Raw genomic sequence first — 17388 nt, forward strand, 5'->3', positions numbered from 1 at the left:
TTATATAAATGCCATATTGATTTTATTATAAAAGCTTTTTTGTATATATTGTATAGGAGGCAAGTCATGCCTCATTGTTCTCCTTCCTCATAATAATCTTAGTTATTCTTAAGCATTTTACCATATGGAATTTAAGGTATTTGCATCCAGTTCTAAGAAAAACCCCACTAAGAATTTAAATTGAAATGGCAATTTTTATAATCAATTTGGGAGATTTATTATTTTTATTATATTACCCATCCAAAAACATAAGGTGTCTCTCCATTTATTCAGATCTTATGTCTTTTAGTAAGATATCTCAGGTCTCTTTATATAGATTCTGTGTCTTTACTATTAAATAATTTTGTCATTTTTAATGTTATTTTAAATGATATAATTTTTCCATTTCCATTACTTGTCAGAGTAGGGAAAATTTCTTGTTTTTTTATATAATTATCTTGCATCCAAATTTATTTATTAAATCCAGTAAGTTTTTCCCCATGATTCCTCAGATTGTCTTGGTATAATCTTATTAGTAACAAGAAGAGGTGATTTTACCTATTCTTCCAATACTTATGCCTATTATTTCATTTTCGTACCTTACTACATTTGTTAACACCTTCAAAATGACATTAAATAATAATGGTGATTGTAGGCATCCTTCTCTCCAGTTTTTTACTGTAACTGAAATTGTCTTAGTGCCTTTCACTTTAGGGTAATATTTGCTGTTGGTTTTTAGTCATTTTCATATTCCAGAGTTTTCTTCTTTCTATTTATATTAATATAAGAAACTTAAATACTGAGAACAAACTGAAGGTTGCTGTGGTGGGGTGGTCAGGGGGGTGGGTTAAATGGGTGATGGGCATTAAGGAGGGCACTTTTCAAGATGAGCACTGAGTGTCATATGTAAGAGATGAATCACTAGGTTCTACTCCTGAAGCTAAGACTACACTGTATGTTAACTAACTTGAATATAAATTAAAAAAAAAAAAAAAAGAATCACTGATAAATTTAATCCAATGCCTTTCTGGCATTATTATGTTCAGATGGTTTTTCTCTAATTCACTGGTGAGATTCTTTGGTCTTCTGCTTTTTTTGTTGGTTTTCCATTTCAGTAATTCTCCATTTTTTTGTTTCTAGATAGTAATTTTTTTTATACATCCTCTCTGATTCTGGTGTTATCTAGGACTGTGGTTCTTATTTCTAAGTAGTTATGATTTGTTAGTCCCCTTTTTATGCTTATTTCTAATTTCATTGCTTCATGATAATGAATATGTCCTATAAAAGCTCTACTTTTTTCATTTTGGTCAATTTTTATGAAGGTTTTGCCACATAGCTGGTGCTGTAACTGAGTCTTCAAATGGCTGTTTCATTGTTCTATCAAGCCAGCTGCTTCCAGATGATGGAGAACATGCTCAGACCAATGAATTCCATGTGCATGAGCCCATTGCCACACTTCATTTGCTATGAATTGAGTTCCTTGATCAGAAACAATGCTGTGTGGAATACCATGACAGTGGATAAAGCATTCTATAAGTCCATGGATGATAAAGTTGGCAGAAGCATTTTATGCAGGGAAAGAAAATTCATATCCAGAGCAAGTGTGTACTCCAATAAGAATAAAATGCTGCCCTTCCATGATGGAAGCAGTCCAATGTAATCAACCTGCCCAGGTAAGAGCTGATCACTCCAGGGAATAGTGTCATAGTAGGGAGACTTGGTTTTGGTCTCTGCTGCTGGCATATTGGGCACTCAGCAGTTCCATAGTCAGGTCAGTCTAGTGAATACAAGTCTATGTTGCTGAGTATATGCATAACCTCTATCACTCCCACCAAGGCCACATAATTCATGAACCCATTAGGTGATGATAGAAGGAGCTGGGAAAAAACTGACTGGTATCCACTTAATTGTTAAAACTCTCCTCTACTAAAGTCACCCTTTGGTAAACAGTCACATGGGACATAAATATATTCAAGTTTTTTGCCCATTTAGGTAGGTATATTCACATACCTATTCCCCAAATTTCCTCGCCACCAATTTTCCAATCATGTTCCTTTCAAGTCCCAGACCATTCAGCCAAACCAGTAGCCACAGTCGATGAATTGGTATGTAATTACACATCTGGCCATTTCTTCTTCAATGCAAAATGTACAACCAGTGCACTACTCAAAGTTCTGTCCACTGGGAGGATCTCCCTTCACCACGGTGCTTCAGAAATGTCCCACAAAAGGGCTGTCCACTTTAGGGTAAAGTCTGCTTATCATGCAGAATCACCCATAAAAATGGTCTGAGTCTTCTCTTTGTCAATTAAGTAGGAACTTCCCCATGAGGTGATAAGTGAAGGCTGGGAGAGACAAGGCAGTGTCGCAATAGTGCAGGCCATGGGCATTTGAGTGGGCCATTCACTTAAGGACCAGCTTGGGCCCAATCATGTATATACCATCTTCACTTGATGATGGAGTGTTGCTGTGCATGCCTAAATTTATAGCATGGTGGGTCAGATAACACCAAGTTTATGATTGGCAGCTTAGGTCATATGGTAACTCAGTAGCTCATAGATCAGTGTTCAGTCTCTATAAAATCCCAGATAGCAAGCCAAGAGCTCTTTCTCAAAAGAAAGATGGTAGGCCTTCGTTTAAAAAATCCTAAAAATCTGTGCTGTGATTCACCTATGGAGAGCTCTCAATGGCTCCAAACAGCATCCCTATCTGCCACTGACAGTTCAAGCACAACTGGATCTGTTGGATCATCTGTCTGCACCAGCAAAGCAGCTTGCATGGCAGCCTGGATTTATTGCAGAGCCTTTTCTTGTTCTGGGCCTCGCTCAAAACCAGAGGCTTTTCAGGTCACTTGGTAAGTGGGCCAGAGTAACACACCCAAATGAGAAACATGTCTCCAAAATCCAAAGATGCTTACTAAGAACTGTGCCTCTTATGGCTGCAGGAGGGGCCAGATGCAACAATTTATCCTTCACCATAGAAAAGATGTTTTAACATGCCCCACACCACTGAACCCTAGATATTTCACTGAGGTAGAAGTCTTCTGAAATTTTGTCAGATTTATTTTCTACTCTTTGACACACAAATATCTCACCAATAAATACAGAGTAGTTGCTACTTATTCACTAGTTCCAATCAGCATGTTATCAATGTAATGGAACAGTATGATGTCTTGTGGAAGAGAAAGGCAAATTATGACATGATGCTGGAGAATTGATACACCCCTCAGGAAGGTGTATCACTGGCCTTGGCAGCTGAAAGCAAACTGCTCCTGGTGGTCTATGTTATCAGGTATAGAGGAAAAAGAATTTGCCATATCAATAGCTGCATACCAGGTACCAGGACATGTGGTTCACTTGCTAGAGAAATGAAACCACATCTGGTACAGCAGCTGCAACTGGAGTCACCACCTGGTTAAGCTTATGATATTCCACTGTCATTCTCTAAGACCCAGGCCAAATAAGTGAGTTGAATGAGGATGTGATAGGGTAACCATCCCTGCAACTTTCAAGTCCTTGATGGTGGCACTAATCTCTGCAATCCCTCCATGAATGTGATATTGCATTTGCTTTACTATTTTCCTAGGTAGAGGCAGTTCTATAGCTTCCACTTGATCTTTTTACCATAATGGCCCTCACTTCATATGTCAGGGAACCAGTGAGGGATTCTACCAGCTGCTGATTATGTCTGCTCTATTCATGGTTCTGGAACTGGGAAAATAACCACAATGGGTTTGGGGACCCATTGGACCTACAGTGAGGTGGACCTGAGCTAAAACTCCATTGATTACCTGAACTCCATAACTCTGTACTCTGATAGGCTACCATGATCTTTTGGGTCTCTTGAAATCAGTGCTGATTCAGAGCCAGTGTCCAGTAGTCCCTGAAAGGTCTGATTATTTTACTTTTCCTTAATTCATAGTTACCCTGGTAAAAGCTCATAGGTCCCATTTGGAAATACTAAGAGAAAGATTAACAATATAAGTCTTTGACAGTGTAGCAGCATCTTTCCTCAAGGGAACCTGGCCTCCCCTCCTTCAAGGGGTTCTGGGTTTGTAAGCTGGCTTAAGTCAGAATTTATTGAGGGGCCATGACTCCATTTATACAATTCAGATTAAACCTTTGTTCACTTGAACTATAACTTGTTTGCATATACAAACCAAGTAGGAACTTAGTAGACCCCTTCTTCTAGTTGTACTTAGGCAATTCCATAGGTCTGGGTGTGAGTCACATTGTTCTGATTGCTGCTTTGATGCTGTTGTCCGTGATGACAGCCTTGTTCACCTTGCCTTTGGTATTGCATGCCACCACCCAGCCCCTGCATCCCGAGATTCAGTGATTCCCATTGCATTTAGGTATCTCAATTCAGTGACCACAGTTCCCACTGTAAGGTGGCCTACATAGAAGAATGATCACAGAGCTCATTAGGATTCTGGTCTCCCTTACAAATATATTTCTCATAGGGAGAAAGATGTGTCTTCTGGACCCTCCCTGTGTGGGTGAGTAGGTCTTACATGACAAGTCCACTATAACATTCCAATTTCCCTAAGCCTTTGATTCCCTTCCTCTACATAAGACCAAGGGCAGGCCCAGCATTTCTAACTTGCTCATTGTGGCCACCTTTTGGTTTGTGTTTCAGCCAGCCAATCTTACAAACAGTTGGAGCCCCTTCTAATTCCCTGTTCTGCAGAACATTAAATGCAGAATCTGTTTGTGAGCCCATATCAATAAATTCCCCTGATCCAACATATTTTTCCTTCCACCATTATTCCACACCCTTCATATCTGTTCTCCCACATGTCTTCCAGGTTTCTGTTCATTCCAATTAGGAAATTCAAGTAGTTTTTTTGGAGTGTAGTGCACCTCCTCATAGGTCATACTTTGTACTTCACCTTTAGAGACCTGCTGGGACTTGAGGTCTAGTTACAGGTTGTGAAACAAAAAAACAGTGAGGGCAACAGCATTGTCTTGAATGGCCACTGTATCAGGGGAGTCCATTACCATTTCCTCAGGCAATGCAAGCTTAATTCCCTCAAATGGGTAGACAGGCCACTTCTATGGGGAGTGGAGAAGCTGCTTCCACTGATAAAACTTACTAGAGTTTACCCAATATCCCCAGCTTTATCAGGGTCTTCCCACATATTCCCATTCCAACTTTTAAGATCCCATTTCTTCCCTAACAATGCCATCACTTTAACAGTAGACAAACTGCAAATCTAGGAGTTCCATTTTCCTTGTAATTCAGTCAGTTACAAGATAAGATCCTGGATTTGACTTTCAGCAATTTCAGCCCTGCAGCTACAGAAGATAAATGTCTCCTTCTGGGTACATATAGAAGTTTTCAGGTCACTTATGTGGCACATGAGCTGAGCTTCAAATCTCTGAGCTCATTCTTTTCTTTCCCCACTTTGTCCAGTGACAATAGGAGCAAACAACAAATCTCATTATATTCATTAGTTTAACAAAAATGTTTGGAAGTATCATATACACAGGCATCCAGATTCTTGTTTATTGTGAGTGATTAGGAGTGGACAATGGAGCTATTTTGTATATCTCAAAAGCCAGATCATAGCATGGACTATGCTATGTTCCCTTTACTACTAGAAATAGAATCATTAGCATCTTTAAATCTAATCAGATTGGAGAATCAATTCCATAAACCCCAGAACCAATTCAGAAAATCCATTCTTAAAATTCTGTTCCTCTAGAACCTCTTTCATTACCAAAATCTTAGTCAAGGTTCTTCATAGAAGCAAAACCTGTAAGTGTCCATTATCAGTAATTCTTTTTATTGTAAAGTATCTACAATTTCTCAATGTCTGAGGCATCTTTGCCTACAAAGACCAAAGGTTGTTTCACTTATAATTATTTTTTAAGGCAAAAAACTAGATTAATAAAGAAAACAAAATTATTTGATGGGGATTTCTTTTGTTCGTTCCAAGAAACATTTTGTTATCAAAACTACTATACACGACAGAAAACAAAGAATTTGATGTTGGAGAAGACACTTCTGTATTTTTAAATTGAGAACATTTTCACATGAATGATCTAAGGCTGAGATTCTGATAAACTTGTTCTTTCTGCCTTGTACCTTTTGTGTGTCACATACTCTTCCTTATCTTTCCATCGGCTTTGCATTTCTCCATCATCTGAATTGTGTGGGGAAAAAAAGCTTATCTGTGTTTGCAATACTCATAGATAACTTGGAGATAAAGACAGATAATCTAGGATTTTAAAAATTGAAAAATCATACCAATCTGTTTGAAGAAGCTTAATGGCAAAATAAAAACTAAGCTTCAGAGAAGAGAAACTACTGATTGTGATATCTGAGAAATGAGACATATCAGATAAAACGTGTCAAAAGTTAAACTCAATAAAATAGAAGAAAGAATTATAAGGTAGATTCTCTTTTTTTTCAGTTCCCTTTCTAAATATGAAAGCTTTCTTAACGTACTTGACATTGTGAGAAATGCTAAAATTCCCAAAATATAACAACTGTTTTTGCAATCTTTAGGAAAACTTTTTTATAGGAAACTTTTTTTAAGCCAGAAAAAATAATTTATCCATATTATTTTAAAAAATTAAAAGCAAACAAGAAAGTATAGCTAATTTAAAGGTCAGTAAGCTGTAAATCCATTGGTAATAAAAATGTTAAACATTGGGAAGATGATTAACCTAAAATGTGTGAATTCTTTTTTTTTAAGTTTATTTATTTATTTTGAGAGAGAAAGAGAGCCACCCAGAGAAGGACAGAGAAAGAGGAAGAGAGAGAAAGAATCCCAAGGAGGGCCCCCACTGTCAGCACAGAGCCTGGCATGGGTCTCGAACTTACAAACCATGAGATAATGACCTGAGCTGAGATCAAGATTCAGATGCTCAACCAACTGAGCTACCTAGGTGCCCCTAAAGTGTGTGACTTCTGAGGAAGGAGTTAAGATGGGAAAGTAGCATGGAGACTCTGAACTTGTCTCATCTCTGAAATGCAGGTAGGTCAGCACCAAACCATTTTTCTTGGGCAAGCTGGCACCAGCCATTGCTCAGTGAGACCCTCCCCCAGAGAGTCAGCACAGGTCCAGCACAGGGGTCTCTGAAGTGTGGGATTTTGAAACACAACCCCATCTGAGATAAAACTCTGGAGGGAAGTGCTGCTTTGCAGGCGGACAGCTTGGACACAGACAGGGTAGAGGTGGGGAGTGGACAGAGGCCTGAGCCAAAGGAGGGATACTTGATCGCGGGTAAGAGTGTGAAGTTCCTGCACCAGAGACTAGGGAGCTGGGTAAAGCCATTTCCACCTCTCCCCGCATGCATGCACACACACTGATCTACCCCAGTAAGCTAAGCAGCGCCACCTAGTGGAGAATGGAGACTGCCCAACTGAGCCTTCCAAGCACATCCCCCAGAAGATGAGCATAAGTCACTCCACCTGCTTAGTGTACAGATTATAGAAGGCTTCATAGTTCCAATTCTAGGGGAAAATGGATGTAACTTCATTCAGGTTTCATTCTGTTTGCTGGTCACTTATTTGTTCATTTTCTTTGCTTCTGTTTTTACTTAAATTGTTTTCTTTTTTCTTGATTTCTCTTCTTGCTCTTTCTTGGATACAGAAAGAGAAACATTTTTTTTTTACTTTTTTTTAAATTTACTCTTCTATTTCATTTTCTTTATTTTATTTTATTCAATTTTATTATATAAATTTTAAAAATTGTTTTTAATTATTAAATTTTTTCTTAACTTTATTTCTTTCCTTTCTCTCTTTTTTTTTTTTTTTCTATTCTATCAAGCTTCTTTCAACAAGCACACCAAAACACACCTAGGATATAGCTTCCTTTATTTGATTTTTTGTTTTGATTTTAATTTCTTAATTTTAATTTTTATTTTATTATTTTTTTTTTCTTCCTCCAAAATGACAAAACAAAGGAATTCACCCAAAAAGAAAGAACAGGAAGAAATGACAGCCAGGGACTTAACTCACACAAATAAAAGTAAGATATCTGAACTAGAACCACGATAATAATACTACTAGCTGGGGTTGAATAAAAGCTTAGAAGACACCAGAGAATCTCTTTCTGTGGAGATAAAAGAAATAAAATCTAGTCATACCAAAATTAAAAATGCTATAACTGAGATGCAATCTTGAATAATTTCCACAACAGCAAGGGCGGATGAAGCAGAGCAACAAATCAGCAATTTAGAAGATAAAATTATGGAGAATAATGAAGCAGAATAAAAGAGGGAAACAAAGGCAAAGAGCATGATACAAGACTTAGAGAACTCAGTGACTTTTTAAAAAAGGAATAACATCTGAATCATAGGAGTCCCAGAAGATGAAGAGAGAGGAAAGAGGGAAGAAGACTTACATGAGCAAACTATAACAGAAAATTTTCCTAATCTGGGGAAGGACACAAACATCAAAACCCAAGGAGCACAGAGACTCCCATTAGATTCAACAAAAACTGACCATCACCAAGGCATAGCATGGTCAAATTCACAAAATACACAGACAAGGAAAGAATTATGAAAGCAGCAAGAGAAAAAATTCCTTAACTGATAAGGGAAGATAGATTAGGTTTGCAGCAGACCTATCCACAGAAATTAGGCAGGCCAGAAAGGAGTGGCAGGGTATATTCAATGTGTTGAGTCAGAAAAATATACAGCCAAGATTACTTTTCCAGCAAGGTTGCTATTCAAAATGGAAGCAGAGATAGTTTCCCAGACAAACAAAAACTAAAGGAGTTTGTGACCACTAAACCAGCCTTGCAAGAAATTTTAAGGGGAACTCTTTGAGTGGAGAAAAGATAACACAAAACAAAAAAGACCAAAAGCAACAAAGACTAGAAAGGACTAGAGAACATCACCAGAAACACCAACCCTTCAGGCAACACAATGGCACTAAATTCATATCTTTCTGTATTCACTCTAAGTATCAGTGGACTAAACACTCCAATCAAAAGACATAAGGTATCAGAATGGGTAAGAAAACAAGACCCATCTATATGTAGCTTATTGTTAGAGAGACTCATTTGAGACCTAAAGACACCTGCAAATTGAAAGGGGATGGAGAGCCATCTATCATGCTAACAAGGAAACGAGGGCTTTGAATGACACACTGGACTAGATGGACTTAACAGATATATTCAGAACATTCAATCCTAAAGCAGCAGAATACACATTCTTCTCAAGTATACTTGGAACATTCTCCAGAATAGATTACATAAAAATCATCCCTCAACAAGTACAAAAAGATCAAGTCATACCATGCATATTTTCAGACCACAATGTTATGAAACTTAAAATCAACCACAAGAAAAAATTTAGAAAGACCAGGAATACTGGAAGATTAAAGAATGCCCTACTAAAGAATGAATGGGTTAACTGCTAAATTAAAGAGGAAATTAAAAAGTACATGGAAGCCAATAAAGATGAAAACACAACAGTCAAAAACCTCTGGGATGCAGCAAAGGCAGTACTAAAAAGCAAGTATATAGCAATCCAGGCCTTCCTAAAGAAGGATGAAAGGTCTCAAATACACAACCTAACCTTACACCAAATTGAACTGGGAAAAGAACAGCAAAAAAAGCCCAAACCAGCAAAAGAAGGGAAATAATAAAGGTTAGAGCAGGGGCACCTGGGTGGCTCCGTCGGTTGAGTGTCCAGCTTCGGCTCAGATCATGATCTCACACTCTGTGAATTCAAGCCCCGCATTGGGCTCTGTGCTGACAGCTCAGAGCCTAGATCCTGCTTCAGATTCTGTGTCTCCCTCTCTCTCTGCCCCTCCCCTGCTCATGCTCTGTCTCTCTGTATCTCAAAAATAAATAAAAAACGTTTTTAAAAATTTTAAAAACAAAGAATAGAAGGTTAGAGCAGAAATCAATGGTATTGAAATTAAAAACAAACAAACAGTAGAACAGATCAATGAAACCAGGAGCTGGCTCTTTGGAAGAATTAACAAAATTGATAAATCCCTAGCCAGATTGGACAAAAAGAAAAAGTAAAGGACCTAAATGAATAAAATTACACATGAAAGAGGAGAGATCACAACCAACACCACAGAAATAGAAACAATAATAAAAGAATATTATGAGCAATTATATGCCAACAAATTGGACAATCTGGAATAAATGGACAAATTCCCAGAAACATATAAACTATGTTTCTATGTTTAACAGGAAGAAACCTGAAATGGGAAGAAATAGAAAATTTGAACAGACCTGTAACCAGCAAAGAAATTGAATAAGTAGTCAAAACTCTCCCAAAAATGACAATCCAGGGCTGGATGGCTTTCTAGGAGAACTCGACTAACCATTTAAACAAGAGTTAAAGTTTATTCTTTTGAAGTTGTTCCAAAAAACAGAAATGGAAGGAAAACTTCCAAACTCGTTCTGTGAGGCCAGCATTACCTTGATTCCAAAACCAGGCAAAGACCCCCCTACAAAGAAGAACTACAGACCAATTTCTCTGGTACTAGCAAAATGGATCCAACAGTACATTAAAAGAATTATTCACCAAATATCAAGTGGGATTTATACCTGTGATGCTGGGTTGGTTCAATATCTGCAAATCAATCAATGTGATACATCACACTAACAAAAGAAAGATTATTAAAATTCCTTCGTTAAAATAAAAGAAACATCTTCTCAACAGATGCAGAGGAAGCATTTGACAAAATATATCCTTTCTTGATAAAAACGCTCAAGAAAGTAGGGATAGAAGGATCATACCTCAAGATTATAAAAGCCATATACAAAAGACCCACCGTTAATATCATCCTCAATGGGGAAAAACTGAGAGCTTTCCCCCTAGGGTCAGGAACACACAAGGATGTCCCACTCCCACCACTGTTATTCAACATAGTGTTGGAAGTCCTAGTCTGAGGGCCAGGTCTTTCACTCAACCACAAAGCCAGCTGGTACTGAAATATAGATAGACATCAATTTCTCTAGCCCATCTCAGTCTTTTGCTGATCACAGCCACCCAGCTGGGTAAGAAATGAGATTTTCTTTAGCACCTTGATAGCTTTTTTGCTGAGCCAAGAGAAAAAGAAGTGTTCTCTATCGCCATCAGAATTACTCTAGGCCCATCCTCTCTTGTACATCTACCATTCTGGCTCCAGTGCTAGCCATGGACACAAGGTGGACAAGATCTCTCTCTCTCTCTCTCTCTCTCTCTCTCTCTCTCTCTCTCTCTCTCATAGCCAAGTCTTTACTGTTCCCAGAGCAACCTCTAATTATCCAGTTCTTCCTTTTCCTGGGGACCAATTCCAGGCCTGCTCTCTGATGGGACTCCATGCTCTAGATTAGGGATTGTCCAAATTAGGGATCTTGCAGACCAGTACATTTTTAAAGATAAGAAAAACAAAGAGACAGACTTGCAGTTTCCAAATTTCTATTTTGTCATATAAAATGCTTTTTAGAAAATATTTGCTTACATCATTTCATCTTTCAAAACAGACATGGCTCCCCCAAAATACTTAAGGATATGATCTCAAGATAAGTACAGGTCTTTTAAATTGTTCATTTCTCACTTCATGAATAAATAACTCTATTGCCTTTATTTTTCTCATTTTCCTAGGATAAGTGAAAACATTTACACAGTCTGGTCCCAATCTGCCCAATCATGTATACAAGCCCCTGTTCTTGATGTGTTTTGATCTCCTTCCCAATACACTCAAATATTCCTACTGAATGCTGACTATTATAACCTAAAGCAAACAGTGTAAATCTAATGGTAGAAAGTTCAGCCACTTGAAAGTTAGGAGGCCAGTGCAAGATATCCAACATTATTTGGCACCTACAAAGAATTAAAATGAGGAAAAAGGACAAAAAGGGACAAGGTGATGAAAAGGGCACCTTTTGCCCCCTTATATCCTCTTGGCCCACCTTTATCCCCAGTCTTTGCTGTGACAACCACCTTCACACATGACTAATTCAAAAGTATCTTGTCTCCACTGAAATTCATATCCTTGTTTTCTGCCCTCACCTCTCTGAGCTATGTTTGAGATGTCTGTGGAAAGCCATAATTCATGAGTATAAACATGCAAATGCAGGGAGATAACCTCATGGAGCAATCCTTAACTGGCAGGGATTCAGGATTCAGTGCTCCCTCCCTGCCTCTTAGGAGGATAATTCTGAGGAATGTAGAGTTCATCAATGGGTCACAGCAGTACTGAGTCCCAGTTATCCATAAAGGTGATAGTTGATAGCATACTCTTATATTGGCTTCCTTTCCTCCTCCAAGACCTCCAACTCTACTCCCTGACATCACTTCCTAAAACAAACGACCTACATGCAAACCCTTGTCTCAGGCTCTGCTTTCTACCTAAAGAGAATCTAGGTTGACAGTTGATACAAAATGTGAGGTGGATAATGCCTGGCATGCAGTAACATCACAATAACTAACAATTTCACCTTTGGTGGATTGAAAGGAAACACAGATGACAGTGACTCTTTGACACAGGCAGAAACAATAGTTTTTAAATGGTATGGGGACATTGGTATTCATAATGGTTGCAGAGTTGGCTTACTATTATAAACACTTCAGAAGTCTTGAAAAAAATGTTAGGTTCAGGTTAGTCTATCAACTCAAGTCTTCCTGTGAAAGTCAGACAGCAGTCCTGGCAGTGTGTAAAGATACCCTTATCTTCCGTAGCTGCAGGACAGACCACAAGCCCAGGATTTCATTACCAAGGTAACAGAGTTACACAAAAGGCCACAGCACAAAAGATGAGAAAGGAGAATAACCAAATCTTTAGAGGGCTACTAAATACAGCATCTGAGCCAGCACAGATACCAAGGACACAAAATACCATTATGGCCTCCCATTCAGAGTGGGAGCTTATGAATGTCAGATGATATATGGAACACTCAGCCAGTTTCATCTCACAGGGAACTTATGATTTGTTCTTTGGCCACTGAGTGCATAAATGTGACTGAGTATATTCAAAACTAACAAGACCCTCATGCTGCTTCCCTGTCCTGTAAAGTAAGGGCCATTTTGTTAAGAAGGACCAAGTATAAGTTCTTAAAACTGTTCCCACTCTTAAAGTCCCCCTCCCAAGAAGGCAAATCAAAGGCAAAACTTCATGTCAAAAAGAATTGCAGAGATTGGCATCACCACCAAAGACATAAGGATGCAAAAAGGTGGTTGTCGCCATATCCATGTGTAATTTACTTATATTGCCCTATAGAAATCAGATGGATTAAAGCAGATGACAACACACTGTAAATTGTAAATTTAACCAATTAGTAGACTTAAAGCTACTGATGATATCTTTACTGGAACAGATTAACGTGGCTTCTGGTAACTTTTAAAAATTGCATTTAAAGTGCAATCCTTTAAACCCTAGCAGTAAGGAAGATCAAAAGCAATTTCCTTTAAATGAGGACAACAGCAACAGACACACACTCTCATCCCCCAAAACAGCATTAGCTCTATGGGGTTCTATCATAGTAATATTGCAAGACAAGACAGCATCAGCCTAAATATAAGGCAATACTTTGTCTCAAAGCTTCCCTCAGAAAAAAAAAAGGAAGTTGCCTTCACTAAACTTATGAAGTCCCTCACATTACCTGGAGTTCTCTCAATAACTTTATTTTGAATAAAAAACTACTGCTTAGAGAAGACACATGAGCCAGAAGAGACCCAACTAATACTAGTTGTGGATGGCTACAAGTCAACTGATAGGATCAGGTGAAGAAGAAGAAGAAGAAGAAGAAGAAGAAGAAGAAGAAGAAGCAGCAAAAAAAGTAGCACCCTTTTAATAATTATAATTATAATTATTATATACATATATTTGGCTTGTCACTTTTCACTAGAATGTAAACTCCAAGAAAACAGGAACTTTGTTTACCTATGTATTCTGCACCTAGAACACTACCTGGCACATAGAAAATAATAAATATTTGAGAAATTAATGAATACATTCCTTGGGGACATGAATTCAAAATTGCAAATGTTCGTAGTCAATAACCTTCTAAATATCATTTTATTAATTTTTTAATGTTTATTCATTTTTTAGAAAGAAAGAGAGCACAAGCAAGGGAGGGGCAGAGAGACAGGGAGACGCCGAATCTGAAGCAAGCTTCAGGCCCTGATCTATCAGCACGGAGCCCGATGCAGGACTCAAACCCACTAACCACAAGATCATGACCTGAGCCAAAGTCAGATGCTTAACCAACTGCACCACTCAGGAGTCCCTAAAGATCATTTTAAAATTAAAACTTGTTTTAGACAAAAGTGGATCATGAATGTTCAGAGCAAATTTATTTATAAAAGCTACATTTTGGAAACGACCCAGATGTCCTTCAGTGGATGAATGGTTAAATAAACTGTGATAAATCCATACTGTAGAATGCAACTCAATGGTAAAAAGGAATAGGGGTGCCTGGGTTGCTTAGTCGGTTCAGCAGCCAACTTTGGCTCAGGTCACAATCTCACGGTTCATGATTTCAAGCCCCGCGTCAGACTCTGTGCTGACAGCTCAGAGCCTGGAGCCTGCTTTGGATTCTGTGTCTCCTTCTCTCTGCCTCTTCCCCATTTGCTCTCTGTCTCTCTCTCTCTCTTAAAAATAAAAAAAAACATTTAAAAATTAAAAAAAAATACAGTAGAAAGGGATGAACTAATGATACAGATAATTATTTTGATGAATCTCAAGGGAATTATGTTGAGTGGGAAAAAAGTCAACCCCAAAAGTTTATATATGTATGTTTCCATTTATGTAACATTCTTGAAGTAACAAAATTATGGAAATAGCAGATTATTGGTTGCCAAAGAGAATAGCTGATGAGTGCTTGGAGGTGGGCATGGCTATAAAAGAACAACCAAAAGTAATCTTGTGGTGATGGAACAGTCCTGTAGCTTGACTGTGATGGTGGGCACACAAACTTATATGTAATAAAATTGTATAGAGGTAAACACACATACACACATGAGTATATGTGTAACTGGGAGATCTGAATAAGATCAGTAGATTGTATCAATGTCAATTTTCTTATTATGATATTGTACCATAGTTTTGCAAAGTGTTCCCATTTTGGAGGAAACTGGGTAAAGGGACACAGGATCCTTCTGTATCATTTTTAAAAACTGTGTGCAACTATACAATTATTGCTAAATGAAAGAGGATTTCAACTACCTCCATTTTGACCTCTGTCTGTACTTCCTAACTGAGCAAGTTCTTCTTTCCAGTTTGTTTCTTAACTCAGGCAAAATATCCTGCAGGCAGAGCATCCTGGTGATGAGAACCAAACTGCCACCTCAAGCAATAAGGACTGCCGGAGCCAACAAGACCCTGTGTGATTGACCCCAAGACAGTGATTAACTTGACCTTTACTACTCACCTGCACATTGGTACCCACTGAGCTTTGTCCCACATTTTTCTTATATAAACCTGGAAGTATTTTCAGCATTTTGGAGACAGTCTTTGAGACATCAGCTCACTGTCTTCTTGGTGTTGGCCTCACAGAAATACATTCCTTTCTGGTTTCTGACTCATCTCTCTGCCCTTTGGATTTTGTCAGAGATGGTTTGGGTCCCTTTGAGCCAGGTGCTGTTGTAGCCCTCCACTCCAGCTACAGAAATTAAAAAAAAAAAAAAATAGGAAACAATCTAACAAGTAGTTAGATGGCGGAAATCACAAACGTGTAAAGGACCATCTACCATACTAGCATGTGAATGAGAAACTGTAGCCTGGAAAAAATTTCCAAGAATAGCTTCATACTAAGATTCAAAGGTACTGTATATCAAACAACATAATGAAAGTAAGAGTATATGCTCCTGAAAACTGTGTTAAATAACTCAAAAAATAACTCTAGTTGATGCCAATTCCATTAAATTAAAGCCATTTATGAAAACTTTGAATAAAATTATTTCTTAAAGTGTGAGAATTAATGAAGTACTACTTTTGAATTAATATATCTAATATAGGAGATTTAAAATGTCTGAAACTATATTAATAAACTATTACAGGTAGACATTTGACTATTTCATTTACTTTCCTAAAAACATACTCAAGTTTTTAGAAATTTTTTTATTGGTAAAATGAGAAAATCACCTTATGTTCCAGATGGCCTATATATTTAAATGTATGGAATATTATTGATGTGAAAAAATTAGGCTCAATGGAACTGTGTATTTACTACCACAAAGTATTAAAATGGCAGCGTCAGGATTAGACCGAGATCAGCTTGATTCTAGACGTGGACTTTAAGTTCTCAACCTCCAAAACTTGATCATAACATTCTACAAACCATCCCTCAATGACACCCCAAACTCACTTCCTCTTCTCCATCTGTTAAACAGCAATGCAGCCTGATTTCCATCATCTTAGTGGGGTTTTAAGCTGCTTTTCTAAAGCATTACACATGTTTCTCATGGATATTTTATTTTGAGCTATATGGCCTTTGAATATAGGAGTAAGTTTTGAAATATACATGAGTTGTATATAAAATCATTAGTGTCTGGTATGACTCAAAACAAACCGAACCCTATCTGAAGACCCTCCTCAATGTCTCCCTCTGGAGGCCCAATTAGGAATTTGTTCTTTTGGCTTCACTGAAAGTGAAGACAATGTGTGGTATAGAAAAAGAGTCCACAATTTGTCTGTGCATGGCCAGATAGCAAATATCTTAGGATTTGAAGGTCATACAATTTCTGTTGCAATTACTCTGCCATTGTAGCACAAAACCAGCCACAGACAACCATAAATGAATAAGTGTGGCTGCAATCCAATAAGACTTATTTATGGAAGTTGAAATTTTAATTCTGCATACTTTTTATGTACGCTGAAATGTTCTTTTTTTTTTTTTTTTTTTTTTTTTTTTTTAACGTTTATTTATTCTTGAGACAGAGAGAGACAGAGCATGAACAGAGGAGGGGCAGAGAGAGAGGGAGACACAGAATCTGAAACAGGCTCCAGGCTCTGGGCAGTCAGCACAGAGCCTGACGCGGGGCTCGAACTCACGGACCGCGAGATCATGACCTGAGCCGAAGTCGGACGCTTAACCGACCGAGCCACCCAGGCGCCCCTGAAATGTTCTTTTTAAATTTTTAAAAATCATTTAAAAATATAAGTGCCATTTTTATCTCACATACCATGTAAAGACAGGTGGCAAACCAAATTGGCCTCTTGCTGCAATTTGTTGGCCTTTAAGGTAGGAAAAAGAACACTGGACTTGGGGTCAGAAGACTCAATTTAGAGAACTGCTGTTGTCACTTGTACAATATGTGACATCAGATGAATCAAATTAATTCAGATAAAATCTCAGGATCCTGATTTACTAATCTATAAAATAAACCATTTGCTTAAATTAACCTTAAAGGCCATTTCAACTTTAAAAACCTATAGTGGCTAATAGATATAAAAATGCTCTCTTGCACTACTAATAAAAAAGATGAAAATTAAAATAACAAGGAGA

General features: G+C 37.8%; 1 long non-coding RNA gene across 1 annotated transcript in view; it reads left to right on the plus strand.

The window, feature by feature from the left end:
- The window catches only part of LOC132691786 (uncharacterized), a 34385-nt gene extending 18579 nt beyond the window's left edge, over positions 1–15806 (plus strand). The window contains exons 2-3 of the long non-coding RNA XR_009615991.3: positions 1302–1652; positions 15161–15806. This is a non-coding gene — a long non-coding RNA (uncharacterized LOC132691786). The remainder of the gene's footprint in view (positions 1–1301; positions 1653–15160) is intronic.
- Positions 15807–17388: the final 1582 nt, after the last annotated feature.

The sequence above is a fragment of the Panthera onca genome, chromosome B1, assembly GCF_046562875.1.
Source record: "Panthera onca isolate mPanOnc1 chromosome B1, mPanOnc1 haplotype 2, whole genome shotgun sequence".
Classification (NCBI taxonomy): Eukaryota; Metazoa; Chordata; class Mammalia; order Carnivora; family Felidae; genus Panthera; species Panthera onca.